Source organism: Podarcis liolepis (assembly GCF_965112155.1).
Source record: "Podarcis liolepis genome assembly, chromosome: 8".
Classification (NCBI taxonomy): Eukaryota; Metazoa; Chordata; class Lepidosauria; order Squamata; family Lacertidae; genus Podarcis; species Podarcis liolepis.
In genome coordinates, this window is record NC_139560.1 from 32,350,792 (window position 1) to 32,374,590 (window position 23,799).

At 42.6% G+C, this 23,799-nt stretch overlaps 1 long non-coding RNA gene across 1 annotated transcript in view; it reads left to right on the forward strand.

Annotated features, from left to right (window-relative positions):
- LOC310713432 overlaps positions 1 to 23,799 on the forward strand; it is a 304,345-nt gene that overhangs the window by 40,538 nt on the left and 240,008 nt on the right. The gene's annotated exons all lie outside the window — the stretch shown is intronic.

Here is a 23,799-nt window from a genome sequence, read left to right on the forward strand (position 1 = left end):
CCCCTGACTACAAAGAGGCAAAAGTCAACCCCTTTCCCTTTCAAAATGTTCAACCTTTCCCACAGTTTTCCTGCCCCCACCATCCCCTTCCCACACACGATTGGCATCCAGTTTGGTTCTCTAATCCCTAGTGCTAATAAATATATATCTGATAAATTGCACATATATTTTGTTTTTCATTAGTTTTCTTTATATAATGATATTATAGCTTGTACAATGAGTAGCTTAAAGCAACAGAGAAGTGTTTGGTTGATCAGGCAGTATTGTGTGAAGCCGACGCTTGAAGCACTGCTAATAGGTTTATTTTCATGGCAATTGTGAATCCGGAATGAATAAACTGATAACTTGGGAAAGATGTTCAGTCACCTGAATGCCTGCCTATGAAAAGCTACAGAAGCAGCTTGACTTGAGAGCAAAAGGGGGTCAGGGAAACATCTGGTTCACATTTAGCAGAATATAGTTGGAATTACTTAGGCAGGGAGCATTTCAGCCACTTATACAGCAAAAGCTGAGGGCATAACACTAGGTCCGTGAAGAATGCAACAGCAGCAGGAAGGGTAGCCAATCACCCAGAGCCAGGAATCCCATATTATGGGGTTACAGATTGGAGCGCCTTCAACGTTCTGCAGAAGCAGTGCCAGGTCTGGGAGGCCTGAGGAAATCTTCAAGATCAGGCCCCTCAAACATTCATTAAAAATATTGTGTGATGTCAATGGACAGAGTATTCACAGGAGAAAGTAATGGAAGCAACAGAAACAGAAAGGAGCACTGTGGGTATACACACAATATACTCAGGTCCTTACCTACTTTGCATACAGAGAACATATGAAGCTGGTTCACAGTCAAGTCAGATCGCAGATTCATCTAGCTCAGTATTGACTATACCACATGGGAACAACTTGTGGCTGTCCACTTCCTTTGCGGTGGCCCCTCAAGCTCTGAGAGAGAGAGAGAGAGAGAGAGAGAGAGAGAGAGAGAGAGAGAGAGATATGAATGAAGATGTCTGTTGTTGTGAATGTGTGAGAAAGTAGGGGCAGGGGGAGAGAGAATGGATGGCTGACTAATGAAGGGGGAAAGAGGGGAGAAGAGGAAGTTTTGGGGCGTATCTTCTTTTTTGTTTTGAGCCTGGACACCACCATTAGTATGTGCTACCCAACCACTTTCTCCCCAGGAACATACGGCCCTTGACCCAAAAAGATAGTCTAATACACACTGACTGGCATGGTTTCAGACAGAGGTGGGGGGTTTTAATGGACAGCCATTGTGGAAGAAAGATACAGTGGTTAAAGCAGAAAGCAGCAAGCAATGACACTTTAATTCTACCAAAGAAATTGCAAGATGCCTAAAGAAGGCCACGCAATGCCTCATTGCTACATAAGGATCAATCGTCTATTTAAAGGTGCAAATAATATGGTGTTGGAATGTCCTTGAATAAATGTCCTTCTCCTATATGGGCTACCTTCCCAGGTTGATGAGCCCCATCTACCCCTCACTTCGACAGCATGTGCAGAAACCGCCTTCTTGACCGTCAGACCTACTATTGGTCTTGCCTGCACAATCTCCCGGAGCTTGTCCTTGCATACGTTGAGTAGGTGCCCATTAAAATATTGATTGCTGTTGTTATTATTTTGCGCCCCCTCAGCTCAGTGCCCTATGTGGGGGAACCACCTGCACTGCCATAAATATGGTGCTGTCCACAGTATGGGTGGCCAAACTGCAGCCCAGATATCACAAGCAGTTCAGGAAGCAGAAATCTGGATAGATGCTGGAGGGTCTGTGGGCCAAGTGATGGCACAATGACAGGCCTACACTGCCTATGGAAGAGAGCCAATCCTATGCTTTTGCTTTAACATAGTCCTGCTGTCTGCTTCCCAGTTTGGGGTGCAAAAAATTAAAGAAGGTTACAGAGCACACTCTATAATCTCCTGCACTGAGCTGAAATTGTGAAACAGAAAAAGTTGGTCCCTGCTACTGCCTCCACAGTGTCCAGTTATATATTGTTTTGCTTGGGGTGGGACCATTAGTGGCTTGTGCCCATAGGGACTGGTAGAACAGAAGGCAGAGAGACCAACAGTAGGTGAAGTCAAAGCAAATGGGAGACAGAGCTCAACAAATTCTAGTTTCATACCCATCTTCCTCTTTACAAAGTTCTGAAAGGCAACACTGGGCCTTAGAAGGACGTCCCTATTTTCATCAGAGAAATATTGGAGGGGACATCTCTATTTTCATTGGAGAAATGTTGGAGGGTATGATAGAATCAGTTTTGGGATTTCTACTCAGCCCATCGCTGTGCTCTGCAGGAGAGGGCATCCTGCAAATAACATCTTACATCTGCATGTCACTGTGAAATCACTTTGAAATGCTTTATAGGAAGCAGTTCATGAATGGGATAGAGAAATAAATGACAAGATAAAAGGGCCAGCCTTGGGCCAGACCTGCCAGGAATGCAGTGAGTGTATCTGCCATTTTGTATTTTCTGATCATGTGTTGTATCCTTCCCCTACCCCCACCCCCACCCTCAGGCTGAGCATACATTGGATGCAGCTGCCATTCCGCTGGTGTAGTGGCTGCATGTCTCTGGTCCCAGCATAATGTGAATACAGAATTACTCTGCCAAGAAGACCCCTTTAACTTTGTCAATATTGTATGTCTGGTTAGATTCTATGCATTGAGCTACGCAATCGTTATTTTGCCATTGAGCCAAAACGTTAAACAAAAGCCTCTGGTAACGGAAGTAGTCAAAATATTTTCTAAAATGTAGTTGATGCTCCTACTATTTTGCTAAGGGATGCAAACACAAATCTCCATTCCTTATTTTGAAAGCCTAAACATGAAGTTTGGTTTACCAGTTGTCTACAACAGTTCTTTCTGATTCAAAGTGAAATGTCTCTCAAATTGTTAGCAGCTAATAAACTCAAATGAAGGAGTCAGTGGAACTTTTATCTACAGTGGTACCTCGGGTTAAGAACTTACAGTAATTTGTTCTGGAGGTCCGTTCTTAACCTGAAGCTGTTCTTAACCCAAGGTACCACTTTAGCTAATGAGGCCTCCCGCTGCCACCGCGCTGCTGCCACACAATTTCTGTTCTCATCCTGAAGCAAAGTTCTTGACCCGAGGTACTATTTCTGGGTTAGAGGAGTTTGTAACCTGAAGCGTCTGTAACCCTAACCCAAGGTACCACTGTACTTTGATTTTATATTTCTTACCCTACTCAGTAATTTTCATTTACTTTGGAAAATATCATATGGAGAGAGCATCTTAAAGCAGAAAGGTGACAGTGGGCAAGGAGTGCTTAACATTTTTCATATCTCCCACTTTCCCTCTCCATACCTTATACCCAAGGTACTTTCCCCGCATGTGAAATAGCGGACAAGAACTGAGGGACAAGAACCAAATCTGTATTTTCTGTAAGTTCACAACAGAGTTTAGACCAGTGAAATTCCAAGCAATGAATTCCAACTTTCAAAATGGTGCTATTTAAACTTGAAGGTGTCCAAGAACTGTTATGGCCATGCAGCTCAGTGGCATGTGATCTGCATGCAGAAGGTCCCAGGATCATTCCCTGGTATCTCCAGGTAGGGCTTAGAGAAACCCCTGCCTGAAACCTTGAAACCTTGAAAAGTCACTGCCAGTGAGTGTGAACAATATTGAGCTAGATCAGGGGTAGGTAACCTAAGGCCAGATGCAGCCCAATCGCCTTCTCAGTCAGCGTGTTTTTACATGAGTACAATGTGTCCTTTTATTTAAAATGCATCTCTGGGTTATTTGTGGGGCATAGGAATTTGTTCTCCCCCCCCAAAAAAAAAATATATAGTCCGGCCCACCACAAGGTCTGAGGGACAGTGGACCGGCCCCCTGCTTAAAAAGTTTGCTGACCCCTGAGCTAGTTGGACCAATGGTGTCGCTCAGATTAAGTCTGCTACCTATGTTCCTGTGTTCCTTCAAACACACACACCTTTCTGAAATTTGAAATGGCCTCTTACAGTGATGATATACCAGAAACCTCCCTGTTATGTTAAAATCTCACAAGTCATTCCTTTAGAGTAAAAACTAGCATCCTGTCATGATCCTACACATGTCTACTCCACAGTAAGTTCCATTGAGTTCAATGAGGCTTAGTCTTGGAAAAGTATGCATAGGATTGAACCCATGAGTAAACGTAGCAATTCCTGGCATTTCCTAATGGATTATTTATATATAACATATGAGGTAGTTGTGGGCAAGAAGCAAAGCTTTATAGTCTCAAAAATATATTCATTTTTACAGGCAAAGAATGTGTAAACACTACTTTTTGAAATCACCTTCATGCTAGGGAAAACAACATCCAGCCAAAAGTCTGCATTGTCTTATGAAAAGTATGAAGGCTCACACTCCTTGAAAAAGCATCTGTTCAGTCAGTTCTAGGACTTTTTGATTTGATACAGTGTACAGTATTACACAGAATAGTGGATTTGTTCATCCTGAAAGCGTACGTAACTCTGTGAAAACCCTTCCAAGCTTTACATTGTGCCAAGCGAGATTCACTTCAACAGATCATAACTTATCCTGGCAACTGGACAACCCAACACAGTGTGACGCATTTAGCCGCTGAAATAAAATCTCCAGTCTTTTACTGACTTTGACTGGAAACGCTCCTTGTCATATTACACTGAAATGTTTCTAAACAAATCATTTAAAATAACAATGGGAGCTAGGCAAGCTAAGAGAGAGATAAATGTCATCCATGTCAAACTGAGTTCCAGCTGTGGAAATGTTGACTTGAGCTTTTCTGAGTTTCTCATAGTCTATGTGGGTGGGAGAGGGTGTCTCTCCTTTTTTTCAGAAGAGAAATTCCAGTGATAACCATAGAATTCTGACTGCTTTATACCTATGCAGATGAAAGCCTCTGCTACAACCTCTAGTGCCAGATAACCTACCCAATTTAGAAGCTGCCACCCCCAAATTCTTCACTGCGCTTATGCCAATGATATCCACTCTCTGTGGATTTCCTACAGTTGGCAGCGAATCTTTATTTGGGAAAGCTGATTATTAAATGGGAATATAAGTACTGAAGCAGGTACTATTTCTCTGCAAATTTGTGAATTCTGAAGACTGCTTCAGATTTGATACTCTTAAACTTGGAGACCAAAGCAAAAAGTTCACACATACGATGTCAGGCATGTATTTCTCAGCACTTTCCCCTCTCCAATACCATGGGAAGTCACTCCTTTTGTGATTGAAAAATACGTACGTGTGTGTACTTCAGATCTGACCTACCGAATGTTAAAAATACTAATACCAGGTTGAAAAAATACCTCATTTGAGCCCCAATCTTTCAAATGAGATGATATCATTTGTTTTAGAGGTTAAATGCCACCATACACTATATGAGAATTATTTATATAGATTTAGATGCTTGTTGTCAGCCTAGGTATTCCTTTGATTAACCTGTGAGTGGCAACTGATACAACTGGAGTAAAATAGTAGAAACCAAGAGCAAAATTTTATTGGTTATAAATATATGACAGTATGAATACATGTATTGCCTTTGACATCACTCAATTTGTGAAAAAGCCTACTAAGTTATATTTATTCCATATGTAACTTGAGCCTATACCGACTGATACCATGATCCTATATATCAACTATGGATCTGACAGCTTGATCCTGTACATCAACTGGGGATTGGGTCTAAATCTGCTATGCCACATTCGAGTAAAGTTTCTCTTGGTTAATGCCAGGTCTTCCTCTCCAACCACTGATGCTCCTAGCCAAATGATAACAGCTTGAGCCCATGGACCAACACAAGCAGTTGCTGCACACTTGCGATGCTGGCAGAGCCTTTTTGCTGGAGATGAAGGGAGATGAAGTCTTTTCTTTTTCTTTTTTAGTAGTGTCTTTACTAACTTCAGTCCAGAAAGGAGGAGAAGCACAGCAGATCACATCTGGAGTATTTTTCACTGCCTCTTTCACCATCCTCAATGTGAGCCTTCTTTTTCTTGGTAGGGAAGAGTTGTTGTGGGGTAAGGAGCAAGGAAAAAGATGGAGCCCAAGCTGGCTGTTGAACTAGCTAGCTCATATAACCAAATACTTTTTTTTTTGCCCCAATTCTAACTGAGAATAAGTTGATTGCACGTAAAACAGCGTGAAATTATTCCAGCATCTACAACTATATATTTGAAAATACTTTATGAATACTTTGTGTGAAACTGAGCCCATTTTCTCTGGAACTTCATCTGATTTGTGCTCTTTGTACCCAACCCTTCAGACTAGTCAAGTTATGTGCAGGCTTTCAAGTGTATTCAACCCTAGAACTCAAAAGTAGGACTTAAATGTTATGAGCCCATAAAAATTAACAGCTGAGACAAGGTTCATTTCACTTGAACTGAAATGTCTTGTGGGCATCCTTTCACTTCAACAGATGATTTGAGTTCTACTATGGCAGAGCACTGTGAACTCCTTAAAAACAAGCAAAAGCACTCCTGGCATTAAAAAAAAAAGCCTCATCGCTGTTTAATAATTATTTGTGGATTTCAGCAAGTATAAGAGAACAATACCACTGAAGAAAGAAGAAGAAATATCACAAGATACAACATACACAGTGCAACTTAAGAAGTGCAACAGGTGTCAACACTAATCTGACCAGGGCAAATGGGACATTGCCCCACCAACATCAGTCTGACTGCCAGCTTCCTCCTCCTTGGTTTCATTATGGCCCTTGTGGAAAACAACTGGGAGGAGGATCGAGACAATCTGAAATTAGTTGTCTCTGCCCATCATTGGCACTGACTTCAATCTCCCTGTCTTCTGCCCTACCGGTTCCTATGGCACAAGGCACCACTGAATCTGATATACATCCTAGTTTGCTCCACAACTCACTTTGGACTGAAGCAAAGGAAATACAGTAATTATATCCCTGCTTCACTAACATGCAAGTTTTAGTTCCTAGCTTGGTTGCCAACACTGTAATTAATTTTCCTGGACAAACTGAAACACATATACTACTAGTTTTCATATTACCTTGAAAGTGATGTAATTGTTTTCTGCCCATCATTTCTAAATGGCCATTGTCTGTAGAGTAAACATGGTCAATATGGACTGTGTGCCCAGCATACACTAAAACATATTCCATCACCCAACAAAGTCTGGGAACTGTAGTTTACCCCTTACAGAGATACAAGTCACAGCACCCCTAACAAACTACAGTTTGCAGGATTTGGGGGGGAGATCATGTACTTTAAATGTATACATTTTGTGTAGCCATAATCTCTGTTTCATTTTAGTAGGAATATGTGGCTGCTTTTATGATATTGAAGGGCTATCTTCCCTTGACAAGAGATACTTGTCCCTAAATTAGCAGAGCCACTGGTGGAGGAAGATGGGGGAGGGGGAGCACAACGCCCCTGGCACCACAATCCCGGTGGGGTGCCATTGCAGCTGCCCCCCTGTGCGCGCACTGGGCGCCACACCCCCGTAGTCAGTGCACCATACCCCCAGGACGCACGCCATGCCCCTGTGGGCGGCGCCTCCCAGGATGCATGCCACGCCCTTGGGACATGTGCCAGCCATGCCCCTGCCTGTTCTCCACCCCCGGTGCCGGAGCATGAAGCTCCGCCACTGAGTATAGCTATATCCATATCTCTATGGAAGCATAGAATTGGATAGGCTCGTGTAGACCATTTAGTCTAACATCTTGTGCAATGTAGAGAGCTAGACCATCCCTGATAGATGGTCTAGGTGCCCAGCCTTTGCTTGAAAACATCCAGCAAGGAAGAGTTCATCTGGGTATTGGGTTCCATTTTTAAACTACTTTAACTGTCAAGAAGATTCTCTTACTGATCAACCAAAATCTTCACTCCTGAAACTTAACCCCATTTGGCTTGGTGCTGCCCACTGGGAAGCACAGAACAAGTATTTGCCCTTTTCTATGTGAAACGCTATACACACTTTCCTGGAAGCAGGCTGCATTGGACTCAGTAGGGCTTCGTTCTGAATATACATTCATAAGCTTGCACTGTTAATATGGCAGATTACAAAAAAGTTGTCATGGTACCTAATAGTTCCAAGAAGCCAGAAGGCTGGGCAAACCTAGCCAGATGGGCAGGGTATAAATAATAAAATTCTTATTCTTATTCTTCTGGGATACCCATGCAATACAGAAAACAATTTTAGTGCTTGGGCTGTTTTTGTTATAGTCTTTCAATGCTAAACCAGAAATGAGAAAACGCTATGGACATTTTACTCTTCCCCCCCCTTACAATTTGGCTATTTGTCAGACTTTGACCAACGTTAGGTGTAAATCACACAGGCACTTGTTCCAACTTAAATATTATTTTTGAACTGGATCTTAGACTATTCCATAATATACCAGCTGTTCCCATGCAGAGCAGCATGAAAACTTCTGTTTAAAAACAATGTGTTTATTTTATTATATCTCTCAAACTTGCAGTTACGAAAGCGTAGAGCAATACTGGGAAAAGGATTAACTCTCCTCTCCTTGCCTCCACCATAGGATACATGGCATCTTATTTGGCTAAAGCGGTAACAGCTCCTCCAGCACAATTTTTCAGTATTTTACCCTATGAGCACCAAACAAGACACCATATCTACCATAGGGTTTTAATGCAGGAGTTTAGCTAAGCGCTGTTAAACTTTTCAAAGTTCCTATAAGTAACTGAACAATGACTATATATATTTAGGGTGCCTCCTGCTATTGTTTAGAGAGATCATATGGAATAATGTTTAATAAGTGTGAGAGGTGAGTGCTGCCAAAGCCAGCATAGATAAAACTCGAGGCTCGCCATCAGTTGCTGTCTTTTAGATTTATTTACAAAGTTCAAAAAGGTTTCCAGAGCTTCAAAGCATGACCGTCTCTGTCTGATTAGATGCCTCGAATGGCTTTTTTTCCCTTACTCCTCCTTCCCCAGCAGGCTAAGCGGTGGAAACCCTGCCTCTGATCTCCTCTGTTCAAAGGATAGCTAGTTCCGGCCTGAGCATCCCCCCCCCCTCCCTGCCTCTTCTTCGCTGTCAGAAGAGAGGCTGCTAATTAGCTCTTTCGGCTCTCTATAAGTGCTCCTCTCCCCCCTTGGGTCTTTTGCCATGTGCATTTCCCTGACAATAAGGATGTGCTTTGGGGAAATCTTCATGTTCAGTATCCGTCACTGGGTGCCTTTGGTTAAGCTAATATTTCTCAGGTCCCATTTGTAATACTGGGATAATAATAAAGAATACAGACTACCATACTGACCGATACATGTTCGCTTTGACAAAGTGGTAGGACTCATACCTTGGGGTAAGGTAAAATGAAAAGGGCACATAAATTGCTTGTTCAGTTTATGTAGCTGACAAAAGGTTGGATCCAATGAAAAGGCTCTTTCCATCACATGATTCTTTCTGCTGGAGAAAAACTCTTTCCATCTGAAGAATGGAATCTTTGGATCCAATGCAGTATTTATTTACTTATTTGCTTAGCGTTTGTATGTTTTACTCTGCTGTTTAGCCAACAAAATTCCCAGAGCAGCTTACATAAAACCAATAAAAGCAGTTAAAATAAATAATTCTATGAAAGAATAGCAGCAGCCCAGTCAAAATCAGTAGAATAGCATTAAAATAAAGATCTAGGAGGCTAAAAGTTTTTTCACTAGCCATCAGGGAGATTGTTCCAAAGTTGGGGTACCACAACTGAAATGGGTGTATTTCCAGTCGTCCCATTTCACCTTCAATAGCAGAGGAACTCAGAGAAGAAGGCCATTCTTAGAGCAAGGCAAGTTCATGCATCAGAAAGCTATCCTTAAGGTCCCCAGATCACAATCCGCAGTCAGAGGCAGTAATGCTTCTGAATGCTGGCTCCTGGAAACTTCAGGAGGGGAGAGTGCTGGTGAGTTCAGGTTATTTGTGGGTTTCCCATGGGCATGTGGCTGGCTACTATTTAGAAATGGATGCTGGACTAGAGGGGCCAGTGGCCTGATCCAGTAGACTCTTTTTATGTTCCTAGGTTCTTGATAGTATTTGTGCCAGGCAGCAGAGAAACCAACCCATCACGGCAGATTACCAGATGAGACAAGAAAAGTTCTTACCATCTGCTTTTTATTCAACGTTTACACAGAGAGGCTTGGGAATGCAACCTCTTGGAATAATGGCATTGCCCTGAGTAAAGCTCCACCCCCTTTTCTCCCACTTCCTCATTTGTCACCTTCTCCCCTATGGGTGGCTCCAAGGGCCCTTTGCTTCTGAGCTCTTTGCTCGCCAACTTTCAAGGCTCGCCAGGTTCTGGGAGAGGAGGGTCTGGAATGCTTTCTAATGACACTGTGTCCATCAGCTGTTACCCTCCTGTTGCTTCTTAGAATCATAGAATCATAGAATCATAGAGTTGGAAGAGACCACAAGGGCCATCGAGTCCAACCCCCTGCCAAGCAGGAAACACCATCAGAGCACTCCTGACATATGGTTGTCAAGCCTCTGCTTAAAGACCTCCAAAGAAGGAGACTCTACCACACTCCTTGGCAGCAAATTCCACTGTCGAACAGCTCTTACTGTCAGGAAGTTCTTCCTAATGTTTAGGTGGAAGCTTCTTTCTTGTAGTTTGGATCCATTGCTCCGTGTCCGCTTCTCTGGAGCAGCAGAAAACAACCTTTCTCCCTCCTCTATATGACATCCTTTTATATATTTGAACATGGCTATCATATCACCCGTTAACCTCCTCTTCTCCAGGCTAAACATGCCCAGCTCCCTTAGCCGTTCCTCATAAGGCATCGTTTCCAGGCCTTTGACCATTTTGGTTGCCCTCCTCTGGACAGTTTGTCAGTGTCCTTCTTGAACTGTGGTGCCCAGAACTGGACACAGTACTCCAGGTGAGGTCTGACCAGAGCAGAATACAGTGGCACTATTACTTCCCTTGATCTAGATGCTATACTCCTATTCTTCCTTCTCTCCCATTACTTTCTAGCTTTCCCCCTCATATGCCTCTGAGCTGTGACCTCCCTCAAACTCCTATTGAAATTCTGAACTGTCTTCTTCTCTGGAAGGGTCAGGCTGGGGACGCAGTCTCCACCATTCCTCCTCTGCCCAGTCCCTGACAATTTGTTAGCTTCAGGTTCTAAATCTTTTCATATTTTAACAATATGTGTTACAAGCATTTCTGCTCTGACATAGCAAACCGGTAGTATTCTAAACATTTTCAGTGTATACTCATTTCACTTGACTTGAAATCAGTTCTCAACTCGATAAGTGTCAACACTTGGCCAAAACTATTTGGAAGCTGTTAGCCTTGTCATATATATCCTTTCTACATACCCTAGCGGGGTGAAGTGGAGATATGTTTCTTTTAAAACAGGATCGATGGAAGGGTTTTCCCCAATAGGCACCCCTCTAGCTTCTGGATTCGAGCCTACTTATTTCTTATTTCTACTTATTTCACCCAGCTACTTATTTCTTAGCACGTAGTGTGGTCAGCAGAACCAGACGAAGAGTTCATTAGGTTTACAAATAATTAGAAACATACCAGTCATAACCAAAAATAAATGGTGGGTCATTTCTTAACAGGAATTTGCAAGTTACAGTTGAATGGGGAAATGATTCAAGGAATTATATCAGGCATTGACAAGGGGGGAACAGAAGAAGAAAATATTCAAGAATGTTTCTAACCAGCCCAAATAAAAATATGAATATATCCTAATGGAGCAATAAAGAGATTTAGGATGCAATCCTATGCACACATACCTGGGAGCAAGTCCCACTAACCTCTGAGGACACATGTGTAGGATAAAAGATCCGTGCTTGTCATCTGTTCACCACGCAGGAAACATTTACTTAACAACAGGAGTGGAGAATTTGTGTCCCCCAGACGTTGGACTCCAACTCCCACCTGCCCCAGCCTGCATGTCCAGTGGTAAAGGACGATAAAAGCTGACACCCAACACCAGCTGGAGGGCCACAATTCCACACTCCTTTTTGGAAACATTACATATAGATGACCTGGAGATCCACTCTACTTCAGATTAAGGTGTTGATCTTATTTCATATTGGTAGATACAGCAAATGTCCTTGGGAATCTTCTTGAGATCATCATTAACTTACAGGGCTGAAAAATTCGGGGGGGGGAGCAGTATCCAAATTTAATTGCTTTGGCTCTTTGGTCATGCACCAAATCTTGTTTTATTATTTCCCATGCTCCTAGCACCAAATCTTGTATTATTACTTTTCCAGGACCCTACCCTGTGAATCTTGGCATCAGCTGCAGGGGTGAGATTCTACCTGCCCTGCTCCTTGGTGAAATTTCACATAGTTATAGGATGTTCATGAATGTCTACTGATGTAACAGCTGGTTGGGATATACCATGTCAAAATCTTCCCAAAACTGGCTATTTGCTTCAAGCCAAGAGCAGCTCCCAATGTGAAACCATTTTGTAACTTCATGCAGCCTTGAAATAATTTGTGATGTGATATGGAAGTGAAAGGCCTGCTTGTCATGAGCATCATGAAGACTTCTTGGCAGGGCTGGTCGGAGGCAGAGGAGGAATGGGATAAGAGTGCTGAGCTTGTTGCTAGGGAGGGAAACATGCCCATCATGCAGGCATTGGATGTCCCAGCAGAAGAAGGAAAGCAACCTCAGTGCCCCCCAACCTCCTATTCATGTGATATTCCCAACAATTGGGGAGGCACCTGAGTCAGCTGGACAAACCCCATCTAAGACCACAATATTGTGCAGACTCAGCCTATTCAAAGGAGTGCTCACTTGCCTGCCCAGTTCCATTGCTCAGGACCCAAAATATGTGAATGTTGGCACCCACTCTGCTCTGCAAAAGGGAGGCAAAGTATGCATGCCATACTTTGTTTTATTAACAACACCTTAGCTTGTGTCTAGCCATGTACTGTCCTGTGGACTCATGTGGACAACCTGTAATTTGATCTGTGGTTAAGCCATATAGTGATTTTTGGAATAAAGCCTTTGTGAATCATTGAACTGACATTATGAGTACTGTGTCCACAAGTGGGAGCCTGCTGGTCACAGAAACATCTAGAAATCCCACAGGATTCACAAAATCTTGGGAAAGCCTTTGGAATTGTTTTTTAAGTCATCCCACTAGACATCGCAACAGCCACTTTGGATTAGAGCCAGCAGCCGTTCACCACCACTGCTAGAAGATGGATGACACCCATTTCCAAGAACTGCAGATGGGATAATAGCAGAGAGGAACACATGTCGTACTGAGAGCTGGGACTGACGTTCGGAGCAGTGGGGAGGTGCTCAGCTCTGCTCAGCTCAGATTGTTCAAACTGGAAGACAAAGTCTTGAAAGTAAAACTGGATTTATTCTAAATGCAACATATAGTTCTCTTTTAGAACTGGGACTGGCTGGAACCAGTTCTCTGTGTCAAAAATGCACAGTGTTCTTTCCCCCTAAAAGGGATAGTTTGGTCTTTCAACTTCTTCCCCTTCCAATGAATGGCATATAACTATTGTTGACATTATGCATTGAACATGGGTTCACATTGTTCAGCTAGTCTTTGTGGAGTTCTTTTGTTTATTATTGATCGCATGTTGATAGGATGGGTTATAAATGTTCCGGATTTTAATTTATGCTGGTATTTTAATGGTGGATATTGTAATAGATTTGTATTTCACTGTTTTGTTGATGGTGAACTGCCTTGCTATCTCAAACTATATGGAAGAAAATAAACAGGATACGCTAATTTAATAGCTCTGCTCCTCAATCCAAGATGTGTGGTAGTGGGTGGCCATAGTAGTTGATATGTAAGAGGAGAACACTTTGCACATGCTCAGAATACAGGCAGAGAAGTTCTACAGCAACTCCCTCCAGTTACTGAAACCAGCACAAAACATCTTGAAATTAGACATCCAAATTCTGCACCACTCAAATAAAAATCTCAGGCTGCCTGCTCCTGACCCTTTTACTAGTACCTCCCCAACAATATTTTCTTTGGAGGTTCAATAAGTATATTTTCTTTCACTCTATTCTATTGCTTTGTTCTCCCCTAGCTTAAGTGACTTTGAAAAATGTACATGCCTTTAAGGAATTTTCCTTAGCTAAACATTTTTCTCTCACATGATCCATTATTCTCAAACATCTGAAAGCATTATAGGGTTTTACAATAGAGTAGAAAGTTTGGAGAACTTTGGCTGGCACTTGGGATAGAGTTCTGAAGGTTTCCAATATTATATTGGAATCTGTAGGTGTATTATTGCTGAGTTTGCCAATTATGAGTATACAGTACAATTTCCTAGAAATCTTTCTTTTTTTATAACGTTGCAGATTAATAATTTGAGTACCTCCAAATGTGTTGCCAAATATATAACTGGCAAACTCTTATATTGTTATAGGGAGACAGAGAGAAAAGTTAAAGGGCATTTGTATTAGAAGGAACCAAATAATCCTACTCCCTTTGCGTTGCTTGTATTAAATAAAAATATTTCAGTAACTGTATAGTAAAAGTTTATGCTATGCAAGCAAGTATATATTGATACAATGAAACATGGTGAACACGAAATTGGGTTAATGGGAAAGAAAAATGTTGGAAATAAATTTCCCTGAAAGAAGAATCAGATGTATTTATTTATTACGTTTATATCCAACCCTGCCTTTGGCAAACTCAACACAGGATGTATCATTTTATACCCCCTCCTATTTTATCTTCACAACAACTTTGTGAGGTAGGCTAGTCTGAGAGATAATGACTAACGTAAGGCCATCCAGTCTTCTTCATGGCTGATTTGCACCCAGGTCTTCCTGAAACCACTATGCTAAATAACCACTATGCTAAATTAATAAATATTATGCTGCATCGACTCAAATGGGAGCCCTGTGGGCAAACCAGAAAATACCAACAAAGACAATTGGATGCAGTCTAGTTCTTGCCCTGGCAGGGTGTTAGAAAATGAGCATAAGGCCTGATTACCAATTCATCCCAACAGTGGAATTTGCTGTTGCTTGCTGGTTCTCTCCTCTCCCCTTGTTTGTTTTTGTTTTGTTTTGAATTTTACTAAATTTAGAACACTTTCCACTTAAAAAGAATTCATAGCAAAGTGGACTTAGTTCAAAACTGCCTTGGCCATTCTACAGCAGCTCCATATGTGGGTATTGTCAAGGTCTGCCATCAGTCCTCAGGTACTGCAGACCTTTCATCAATGTGGGAATGATGTGAAGCGATATTTACCGTACTTGGCATTTCAGATCACACAATTCACAGTATAAACCCTTTTTGACCAAGTTAAAAGACTGTACATACATACATACATGGTATCTGTTTTTTGACGAAAGGCTCCAGGAAGTCTGAACAATGTCAAGATACACCTGCTCCTCCAAGAATAGAAAGGCGGGGCGATGAAAGAGAAAAACAAGATTACCTTGTTCTTGTTTGTGTTATGACTGATGTGTAAAACACCAGTGTAAACTATCACAGTTTTGCAATATAATACAGAACATCCACAACAGAATGCAGTGAAATAGCCAATCTCCCTGTTAGAAAAGACAGCTTTAAACCTTCCTGCATGACTTGGTTCTACTCCTAGACATGTTAAGAACAGCAGCTTCAGGAGGCAATTTTTTCAAGCCACATCAAGCTCCAACCCAGCAGGAAGCCCCCAACAGCTAATTTTGGTTAAAAAGAAGGTATGCCAGGCCCAGAATCCTATATGTATAACTTTGTTCCTAAAAGTAAGAGCATTCGCTGTTTTGTAGGAAGGAGAAGATGTCTTAGCTGTCAAGTATTCTGGTTGTCTTTCCTTGGGTTCCACGCAGTACATTTCATTTTCCCCCGACCCAATATTAAATGCTTATTATTAAGTTGCTCTGGAATTTTTCACATGCCTTTCTATTCTAGGCTAGTCTAAATAATATTTTTTCTGACTGACCCTACAACCCCTCTTGCCAAGTTATTTATAGATCTGCATCTACGGCAATTACCCAACTCACCATTAAGTTCTCTGGTTATAGGGCTGGATCAAAGGAACCAGGAGCAGAAGGAAAACAAAGATGAACATTGTTCTTTGGTGCTTCCCTGGGACCTTTTGCAAAACTTCATGCTGGGCTTTATAGCAGCTCTCATATATGTAACCTTCCTAGGTAAAAGTAATACATGATATTTGACTTATGAACACAATGTCTTAAAAGTTTAGTTGGAGCTGGGGATCGAGGGAAGAGAACTTACGTAATCAGTGCATATCCCATATCCAGACAGGTTACCAAGAGTGGAGAGATGAGCAAGGTTTCTCACACAGGAAAGACTGATGATGTCACTGCTACAGTTTCCATTGCAAGTGGGTCCACTGACACTATCACAATACTGGAAGAAAATTTCACAAAAGTTGCACAGTAATTACAAAACTTTTTTTTATTGCAGCCCAGAGGCTGAAAATGTGGTTTTGTTTACTAGAGTTGAAGCCATTTCACTTTTGTTTAATGGCAGTAACTCATAATTACAAATGTTTCATGAACAGAGGTTGTTTGTGGCTCTGAACAAACCCCAAGTCTAATAATTTTGCTAGTGCACTCCCTCTAGTACCCCTCTCCACCTCAGGTACAGGTCACTGTAACCCAAAATGATGAAAGATAGCAAAGTTTTAGGAGACCTTAATTATTTATTCCTGCTCTTTTCATTGTTGACATTCACTCTCTTTGGACTTGCAGAAGGTGGGGTGTGACTGCACATTGGTAGAAGGCAACAGGATCTGACCCATTTTCATGCACATGCCACAAGTGGAAGCATACTTCAAGGGTAATATCTGAATAATTTTTACTACAAGTAAACTCATTAAGGTACCTAAGTTAGTCATGGTTATTAATTTCAGTAGGTCTGCTCAGAGTAAAAGTTAGTTGATGAAAACCCAGATACCCAAGGGAACACATAGTGAGGGTCAGCGCCTAACCCTAAGCATAATCTTTGTGTGCCTCCTCTTCGAGAGGTCCGGAGGGTGGACAACACGAGAACAGGCCTTCTCTGCAGTGGCTCCCCATCTGTGGAATGCTCTCCTCAGGGAAGTTTGCCTGGCGCCTTCATTATACACCTTAGGCACCAGACAAAAACATTCCTTTTTAACTAGGCCTTTCCTTTGGTTGATTTGATTGACATCCTATGCCCTTTTAAAATGAGGGAGTTGGGGGGCATATTGGGTTGTTGTTTTTGTTTTGATTATATATTTTGTGGTTTTATATTTTGATTTTGTTCTGTGAACCACACTGAGACCTCCAGGTATCGGGCAGTATATAAATTCAGAAGAAGAAGAAGAAGAAGAAGAAGAAGAAGAAGAAGAAGAAGAAGAAGAAGAAGAAGAAGAAGTGGTGAACACAAGGAGCCTCTCCCAGATGTATGAAGGTGCTGTTGTTTTTTATGTTTGCCATGTTGCTTCAAATATTATAATGTTATTGGTTTGGGGGTCAGTCTGGGTCCCTTCAAGGTCTGTGGTTCTGAACCAAGAAGGGAACAGATCATCAGGTTGGGTTACCTTAGAAGCACAACTACTGATGCCTGATCAGAAGGGTTAAATTATGGGTTATAGGAATGTAGCAAAGATATATACACTAATATACACTGACTGGCACCAGGTTGCAGAGAGAAGTCCTTCCTATTCCTACACAAAGCCCTTCCACACATAAGGATATCTACCAATAAGATTAGAATTGACAGTAAATATATAAGTTTAAGATCTTCAGATGGTTTTCATGATAGCCACCAGACTTAGGGATTCCCACTTTTCCCAAGATGGGAACATAGGAATTCTTCGGCAATGGTATCCTGTATTTTTTTTTCCTGGAGTGATTGTCCAGGAGCTGCCAACCACCAAGCGATGTCAAACGTGTTGTGTGGGCTTTCTAAAAGAACCATCAGGCAGGCCATTGGGCAGAGTCAGCATCTAATTCAAAACATACTGCAGTCTTTTTTTCCAAAGCAAGATCACTATCCGGATGAACAGCTGAGAAAAGGGAGAGGGTGGAAGCAGAATAAGCCAATCTAGAGATAGGATTGCCAGAATCAATCCAGCATGGACTCTCATTTGATATTTGTGCCTGGGTAGAAAACATATTTTTAATGAAGGCAGCTTCTCCCACCACTGTAGAATGGTATTTGGACAAACCATTTGAACATTCCAAAGGAATGTATTCCAAGGAATAGATCTCCTCTTTAGGTTGTGTATCCCAAAAGTACATTTTGTGGAGAACAGCTGAGCATTGGCTATGTAGCAGTGTTCAAAATATCTCACATGTAGATCTAAAGTTCATGTTGCCTAGGATTAATGCCTACAAAAAGTGCCTCAGAGAGGTTACATCAATTGCCCACTCATGCTAAAATATAACATAAATATACACATTACTGTCAACTGATCTACTTCAGCATGTGTCAAGAATGCTTGCTCTGATCACGTCCCACATTGTAATATAAAGGTGGCTACAAGAAGACTATTACTGAAAGTGAAATGTTTTTTGAGTATCTACTTTTAAACAAGCTGCTAGTGTGGTAAATTACTTTAAAAACCTCTAAAAGAAATATTGAATTACTTTTCATTAGCTCAGGGTTTCTGTTTCTCATTTCTATATTAGTTTTAACATATTCCAACAATAGATATGCAATATCTCATATTTGAAATCTCAGATTGTTTAACTCTATACTTCAGGTTCTTTGTGTTTATCATCTGCCTTTCCCATGCTCTGCAAATTCCTGATCTGTTGTGATCAATGACTTTCTGCTGCATACCCATGACACCTTTTCTTCATCCTTAATGTAGACTTTATGCAATGCTAGAAATAACCCTGCTCCAAAAAACACCATCAACAACTTAACATCTGCCGGCTTATCATTAGCCTCATGCAAAGTGGGCTTGCCAGCTGAAACTCACTATGTGTCTGACAACATCTTAACTCACAGCATTGTACTCAATTCCAGATATGTCATCACTTTGTATTTCTCCAACTTTTTATCAAACAACCCAATGAGACTTACAGTTTTGTAGGGCTGATTTCACACTTCCATTTTGATTTTTTTTAAAAGTACAATTCTCAGAAGAGATAACATGGAAATACTACAATGACTTGAGACAAAAGTCCTGTTCAGGCATTATTTCTGAAGGGGACTTCCAAGGATATTTGATCAAGCACAATTAAAAGCCTTCTTGTGATGTGGAATTAGGCTCAGGATCATGACAGCTACATTCTGCCTCCAGGGTCCAATGACAATAATAACTCTGAATACCAACTGATGGAAACCACAGAAGGGTTGCTCTTGTGTTCAGGTCTGACTTTTGGGCTTTCCACAGTCATCTGGTTGGCCGCTGTGAGAGCAGATACTGCATTGGATGGACCATTGGCCTCATTCAGCAGCCTCTTCCTGAATCCTGACAATACACACTTCCTGACCACAAAGAGCTGAATCCATGATTTGTTATTACGATGTTTAGTGGAGTGGGGGTTGTGATGTTCCCTGCCTTTAAATGCTTTGTAGCGCTCCAGTTTGTGAAGACCAGAGGATTTCATTTAGCTTTGAAACCTCTTCCGTATCCTTAATGCAGACTTTATGCAACACTGTGGGCCAACACCAGATTTCAGGGGGTCCCAGGCAAACTGCTTCCTTCCCCCTCATGTCCTATCTTGGTGGATGTCTGCAGAGAAAAGAAGACAGTGGCTGTTGCTGAGTGCCCCATATGTCCGTAAGTGATGTTAACGAGGTAGCAATGTACAAAATTTGACCAAAGTCATTCAATATAATGGAAAGCATATTTAGATACATTGTCAGCCAGTCAATAACATTTATCCACATCAGCATTTCAATTACAGAGAGCCATCGTCACCCCTTGTAATTAAAACTGAGACTGAGCCAAAACAGACCACCTAACTTTTCAACTTTTTATTATTATTGATATTACAATATATTTATTTATAACCTGACAGGGACTGAAGGCTACCAAGTTGGACTTCCTCCTTCCATTAATGCTACAGGTGGCAGGTGGGGTGCACAATTATCAATTGCTCGTAGGCACATCAAATGAAGGTGTCAGTAGGGATACACTTCTCTGTCTGTGATGTGCTGCAAGATAGTGTCATAAGATAAGGAGTGAAAGGTAAAGGGACCCCTGACCATTAGGTCCAGTCGTGACTGACTCTGGGGTTGCGGCGCTCATCTCGGCAGCTAGACTGGTGACTGGGGGCGGCCGCCGAGACCATATAACACCGGTCTTGAAAGACCTACATTGGCTCCCAGTACGTTTCCGAGCACAATTCAAAGTGTTGGTGCTGACCTTTAAAGCCCTAAACGGTCCAGTATACCTGAAGGAGTGTCTCCACCCCCATCATTCTGCCCGAACGCTGAGGTCCAGCGCCGAGGGCCTTCTGGCGGTTCCCTCATTGCGAGAAGCAAAGCTACAGGGAACCAGGCAGAGGGCCTTCTTGGTAGTGGCGCCCGCCCTGTGGAATGCCCTTCCAGCAGATGTCAAAGCGATAAACAACTACCTGACATTCAGAAGACATCTTAAGGCAGCCCTGTTCAGGGAAGTTTTTAACGTGTGATATTTTACTGTATTTTTGGTTTCTATGGAAGCTGCCCAGAGTGGCTGGGGAGGCCCAGCCAGATGGGCGGGGTATAAATAATAACTTATTATTATTATTATTATTATTATTATTATTATTATCTCGCTTTATTGGCCGAGGGAGCCGGCATACAGCATGACTAAGCCGCTTCTGGCGAACCAGAGCAGCGCACGGAAACGGCGTTTACCTTCCCGCCAGAGCAGTACCTATTTATCTACTTGCACTTTGACGTGCTTTCGAACTGCTAGGTTGGCAGGAGCAGGGACTGAGCAATGGGAGCTCACCCCATCACGGGGATTCGAACCGCCGACCTTCTGATTGGCAAGTCCTAGGCTCAGTGGTTTAACCCACAGCGCCACCCACGTCCCAGAAGATAAGGAGATCCAGCCCTTATTGTCTTCTTCACTGCTCTCCTGAAGATAGGGTAGGGTTCTCAGGCTGCCAGAGCAACCAGGGAGCTGCCCCTATTTTTTGGGTGCTATGTGGGCCACCAGACCATAACACAGAAATAATGAAAAAGCACATAGCAGCAGCAGAGGGACAAATCATTGTGGCTACAAAGTTTGACAAAACTAATTCAAGACACTTATGGTGGGGAAGCACTGAACATCCCCAAAGCACCATATTTCACACACTCAAAAATTGTGGGTGATACTTCTCCTCTGCTGTGTTTTAAAACTCTTGAAATAGTCATCTGAGAAATCAATGGCTTATGATAAGAGCTGCACCAGGTGGTGGCAGCAGCACTACTTGAACAGTGTTTTAGGTCCAGGTCAGATCAGATGCCATTCATGTAATTAGCAAATGCATGAAGGACTTGTTAAGAGTAAACAGCAGGCTCTTGGGCTGGGGCAGGGGATCCAGACTGGATGCGTGGAGCAAAGGCTTTAACTCCGCCTTCCCTCACCCGCCCCCCCCCCCACCAGCACTGTTCCAGCTTTTATTTCGGTGTGGAGCTCAATCTGGATTGGAACTACAGCAGGGGAGAAGGTTGAAGCCCCCCTGCCATAATGTCAGAGTCCCCATCCAAATCAGGGCATCAACACCTGCTAAAAGTAAAGGGACCCCTGACCATTAGGTCCAGTCACGGATGACTCTGGGGTTGTGGCACTCATCTCACTTTATTGGCTGAGGGAGCCGGTGTACAGCTTCCAGGTCATGTGGCCAGCATGAGTAAGCCGCTTCTGGCAAACCAGAGCAGCACACGGAAACGCCGTTTACCTTCCCACTGGAGTGGTACCTATTTATCTACTTGCACTTTGTGGTGCTTTTGAACTGCTAGGTTGGCAGGAGCAGGGACCAAGCAACGGGAGCTCACCCCGTCGTGGGGATTCGAACTGCCAACCTTCTGATCGGCAAGCCCTAGGCTCTGTGGTTTAACCCACAGCACCACCCACATCCCCAACACCTGGTACTTTCTTTCAAAAAATCCATTCACAGAATTTCTAAGTGCAGCGGAAATGGTTAAATTCCCTCTTGATGTCTGCTGTGCTCCTGATAATTACCATCCCAACCCCAGCTGCTGATATATGCATTAAACACACACACACACACACACACACACACACACACACACACACCTACACATGAAATACAAAAACACATTTGTCATTGGTCTAGTTGACCCTAATAGTCCTGTGAAAGCAAAAATTGAGATCTGGTGAATGAAGGGTGCTTTTCAAATAGATGTCTCAAAGTAAAATTATATATTAGTGAAGGACAACATAGTGCTCTTAATAACTTTTGTACTTATATAATTTATTTGTATTCCTTTTCTCCTCCAAAATCCCAGTAATAATCGGGTTTCACAACAATCCCCCCCCCCGAAATGTTTCTAAGATAAGGCCTCCATCCTGCAAATTAGTTCAGGCAGTTGTACAGCTGGGTTCATGCAGAGTCCTGCTGAAGTCATGCAAAGCAGAGGCCAAGACTACGAAGAGGTAGAGCAAGTGAAGTATAGCAAACTGCACAGAGTTAGAGGTAATGCGGTGAAGCACAGCTATTACAGCAACAACAACGATAAGAGGGTTATGCAACAACATAGGCTAGCTATATGTATAGCCTACTGGTGCCAAGTGATTTGGAAGGTTCCCATTTCACAAGCACATTAAATAAATGAGATAAGCTCTCTCTGACCTCCCCTCAACCTATCTGTGGCACATGTTCAAAGCTTTGCTTTCCCTGAGCCAAAGTTAATTGCAACTGCTAATAAGGTCAGCAACATATACGGTAATTCTTCCCAACCGAATCAGTGTATTTGTGGTTAACAGTTTAATCCTTATAGGAGTCTTTTGGCATCTGTTCTGCTCGAACTTGCCAACACATAGAAAAGGCATCAGATCATAGCCCTCTTAGATGTTCCAACTGTAAATGTGAGCGATCGGGTCTGACGTTCAACACGGAGGAAGCAGTACCAGAGCAAACAAGTGCGTACAGTCCCAAGGCTCAGAACAAGTGTTCTCTGTTTTCTTCCCTGGAGCTTGCTGATGCACATTTTCCTCCTGTAATTTGAATTGTGATCACATCCTAGAACTGGACTGGGATGGGGGGGGGGAGCAGGGAGTTGTGACATTGGTTTTGATTGCTGTTTACTTTAGACATCACTGATACTGCCAGAGGGGAGATGGTTGGTGTTGGAGGAAAGCCTGAATCAATTCAGACAAGTGCTCAAACTGGAGGACAGATCACACACACACACTCCACACAGCCCTCAGCTCTCCCCATTATGCTGTGTGCAAGGACCGGTTCAGAGCTATTCGGTTACCTATTGAACCTTGACAACAAGCTCCAAAGACCTGGGTAAATTACCAAGTCTATTAACTGGATCTTATGGCTCTTAGCCTATGCCTGCTGCAATACGGCCCCTCCTAGTTTGCTTTTTTCATTCCTCTCCGGTTATTGCTATGCATACATGACCTGTCTGTCTGTTTCGAGACACTGCAGGTGTCTGCAAGGGATTCCCACATGCCAGGGTTGATGTTGCCAGCCTTCATGTCACCTTTGCAAACATCTTTATAACACAGAGCTGGTCTGCCATCGGACCTGGTGCCTGAAGCCAGCTCCCCATAGAGCACATCCTTGGGGGATCATCTTCTATTCTGTAGACATGACCAAGCGAGCTGAGACAGAAGTGTGAACATGCTGGGAATGTGGGCTTAGGAGAGCACATCTTTGTTTGAGGCTGTCCTGCTCAATACTAGTACAGTGGTACCTCGAGTTAAGAACTTAATTCATTCTTAACCTGAAACTGTTCTTAACCTGAGGTACCACTTTAGCTAATGGGCTCT